Below are 4,005 nucleotides of genomic sequence, written 5' to 3'. Positions count from 1 at the left end.
TTCAAAGGAAAGATATTCAATGTACCTGGCATGGTACTAGTATACTGTCCACGTTTCAGAGGAGTCATGGTGCTGGTATGTAATCCAAGTTTCAGAGGCATCGTGGCACTGGTATGCCATCCAGTTTTCAGGGGCATCATGGTGCTGGTATGCTGTCCAGGTTTCAGAGGCAACATAATGCTGGTATACTGTCCAGGTTTCAGAGGCATTGTGGTGCTGGTATGCCATCCAGGTTTCAGGGGCATCATGGCACTGGTATACTGTCTAGGTTTCAGAGGTATTGTGGTGCTGGTATACTGTGCAAGTTTCAGAGGCAGACAATAATGAACTCAGCACAATGGTTCTGTGGATCTTCAGTTGACATACAGACTGAAGCTTCTCTCCCACGCTTTCTTGGGGAACCTCTCAAATGCTGAGCTAGCTCTGGCATTGTGAGGATCAATCTCATTATCAATGTGGACCTCCCTATAAAGTATATTACCTAATGCAATGATTTTCTTCAAATTGTCAAAGATTAGACGACCTCCCTCTATTCCTGTCACAATAGAGGCAAAGTTGTCATCTAGTAAGACCATTTCTGCTGCAATTTTTGCTGCATCAGAGCCTGCAAAGCCCATGGCAATCCCAATATCAGCCTTCTTTAGGGCTGGAGAATCATTAACACCATCTCCTGTCACTGCAACAATATCATCCTGTCTCTGACAGCCCTCCACAATTACCAGCTCTTGCTGGGGAGATGTCCTTACAAAGACAATCTCACTGTGGTTTTTCAGGAGCTCATCCAGCTGCTCTGGGCTCATCTTCTTCATCTCCATTCCACTTACCACAGCTGCTTTTGCCTCCCTTTGGTTAACCTGTTCCACAGGAATTTTAAGAGGTTTTGCTATGTCTTCCACAGTCTCACTGTTGGCTGAAATGATGCCCAAGCTTCTGGCAATAGCTTTGTTTGTGATTGGATGATCACTAGTCATCATGATGACCTTGATACCAGCACTGCAGCATTTGATGATTGCATCAGGGACAGTGGATTGAGGGGGATCAATCAATGATATTAGCCCTACAAAGCAGAGGTCAGAGGTGGGAAAGTTCATAGTCTCTGTATCAAAGGAGTAGGTATCTGGAAACTCATCTTCTGGCAGGTACAGATGGCAGAAACCAATACTCTCTCCTCTAAGCCTCCCAGCAATCTGTAAGCAGTTTGGAAGACTTCTCTTCCACTTTCATCAAGAGGCTGCTCCTGGCCATTGATTATAATGGTGCTACATTTCTATAGGATTGTCTCAAGATCTCCTTTCATCACCAAGAGGAAGCTTTCGTCATCAGGGTCATCTGTCTCATGTATGGAGAGCTGGGATTTATTTAGGGAGTTAAAAGGGATTTCAGCCACTTTTTTGTTTCTTTTTCTTCTTTCTATCACATCTCCCATAATGAATTCTGAAAACTTCAGGAGGGCAGTTTCTGAGGTATCTCCCATCACAATTGTCTTCATGACGGAGACATTTTCCTGTCCTGGCCTGAACTAAGCTCAGTTGCACAGTGTTATGTCTTGAATAAGGAGGCCCAGGTTGTAGTACTTTGATCAAAGTTCTGGACTTTCTGATCTTCACTTGTATCAGCCTGATAGATCTGGTTGTCAAACCACAGATGGGTCACAGTAATTCTGTTTTGGGTTAAGGTCCCAGTCTTGTCAGAGCAGATGATGGAAGTAGAGTGCAGAGTTTCCACTGCTTCCAGGTTCTTCACCAGACAGTTCTTCTTGGCCATCCCTTTTGCTGTCAAAGTCAGACTCATAGTAACAGCAGCCACCAGGCCCTCTGGCACATTGGCCAAAATTATGCCAATCAGGAAAATGACAACATCCATGACCCAGTATTTCATGAATATTGCAATGATGAAGAACCCAATACCAAAGGAAACAGCCACCCCAGCCACAATATGGACAAAGGGCTCAATTTCTATGGCAATTGGTGTCTTCTCATGCCCAACTGATGAATCCAGTGAGGCAATTCTTCCAATGATGGTATGGTCACCCATGTTGATAACTATGCCAGTTGCAGTTCCAGACAAATTGTAGAGAAAAATCCAATGTTCTTTGTCTCCAAAGTGTTCTTATGGCTAAAATCACAAGAACAAGACTGAGCCTCTGATTCCTCAGTAAGAGATAAATTATTTACCTTATATCTTTGGGAGTCTAGGATCCTGATATCAGCAGGAATCTGGTCTCCACCTTTAATCTCTCCAATATCTCCAACAACAAGCTCCTTTGCAGGAATCTTTAACTTTTCTCCATCTCTGATGACAAAGACTTTCCTAGGAATCATTTTGCTGATGCTCCCAATGATGTTGGTGCTTTTTGCCTCTTGGTAATAAACAAATATTCCAGTGAGGATGACCACCAGGACAAGCACAATACCTAAAAAGAGATTGTCCATGGAAGTAGAATTTTTCTTTGTAAATTCAATCACATAGGCAATGAAACATAGGATAGCTCCTACCCACAAGAAGCTGGAGAATCCACCAACCATTTGTTTGAGGAATTTGATGATTTCTGGAGTGTCTTTGAATGGATTGAGGACATTGGGGCCATCAAAGTCAAGACCTCTGCAGCTTATGTGCTAGTGAGATCTTGGATGATGTTTGTTTCATGCTTTTATTCTAATTTCTTAGGGGTGAGTTTGTGGTCATCCACTTTCTTGAGTTCTTTCTGGTGCTCCTTCTTTCTTTGCTTTTGGAGTCATCCTTCATCTTTTCTTCATTATGACACTTGTGTAATATTTTGGTATGCATTGTCTCAAAGTCCTTTGTTTCATTAATCATGAAAGATCAAAGTTCTGATTTTTTCTTTCCCATTGAGTGCAGATGGCATCAAGAGGGTCCAAGATGAGGCAGTAGGGTGCTGAACTGAGGAAGAAGTGGAAAATTCAAGGAACTGAGCTGTAAGTTAAATAAATCAGGAGTCCAGCATTCAGCTGACAGGTTTGAGTAGGACAGTTACAAAGTCATAACAGCAAATCCAACATTAGCTGGGACTTCTTTCTCTACAGACAAACCAAACCAATCCTACGGGAATTGATGACATTCTGCACAAAAAGCACAATGACTTGATCATGTGTGAGCCTTGAGGATGCGGCTATTTAACATGTGTCAAAATGCAGGACTTCCTTGTACCACACTCTATATCAAGCATGTCATTTGCTCTGGTTCCATTATCCCCAAAACAAACAAAGAAACAACAACTACAACAACAACAACAACAAACAAAGAAAAGAGTTGAACCAGGAAACTCTATTTCCCATTTGTCTAGAAATCTAGTCTCTTTTTCTATTTTCTCTCATAATGTGACAACTTACTATAGTCCAGACTGCTAAATTGGGTTAGTGACTAATTGTTGTATGCTTATGGGACATGGATCACTACAAGAACCTGTTGTGAATTGTGATTTTTTTCCTTCTTCCCAGATATTTTTTCAAGTTTTTTTTTATATTTTTTATCTGACTCAGAAGTTATTTTTATTTTAATTTCTTTCATGCCCTTATGTTTTTTGATACTTGATTTATATGCCTTATGACTCGACCATGTATCCCTATGTAATTCCTACATGCATCACTGTATCCTCCTCGGGACGGGGGGGTTGTATTATTATTTTCCTCAGGGGGGACTATGTTATTGCTGTGAACTTTGACTTAAATTTGAGCTACCTTTATAACAAGAGACTACCTCCCTGAATCTAGAAGGAGCTGTGAAGATGACTGCAGAGACCACATGCTATACCAGAAGATCCAGAGTAAACTTTAAGACATGGCAAATTTGAACTTTGGAGGGGGTTGAAATGTTTTGTTTTGAATGTACACTCTTATGCCAAAGGGGACTTCCCCCTAATTGGCTTTTTGTCAATGCACCTGTTATTGGTTTTGTTCTTTTTCCCTTTTATTTTCCTCTTATTCCCAAATTATTATAATTTTCCTTTAAAAACTATAAAAGTTGTATATACCTCTAGTTAATGTT

The 4,005-nt window shown here is 41.0% G+C and overlaps 1 pseudogene; it reads right to left on the bottom strand.

Moving 5' to 3' along the window:
- Positions 1–353: 353 nt before the first annotated feature.
- Positions 354–2,880, bottom strand: LOC100619540 (potassium-transporting ATPase alpha chain 2-like; annotated as a pseudogene).
- Positions 2,881–4,005: the final 1,125 nt, after the last annotated feature.

This window comes from Monodelphis domestica, chromosome 2, assembly GCF_027887165.1.
Source record: "Monodelphis domestica isolate mMonDom1 chromosome 2, mMonDom1.pri, whole genome shotgun sequence".
Classification (NCBI taxonomy): domain Eukaryota; kingdom Metazoa; phylum Chordata; class Mammalia; order Didelphimorphia; family Didelphidae; genus Monodelphis; species Monodelphis domestica.
The sequence above is the reverse complement of the archived record's forward strand: the minus strand, read 5'-3'. Positions and strand labels throughout refer to the sequence as shown.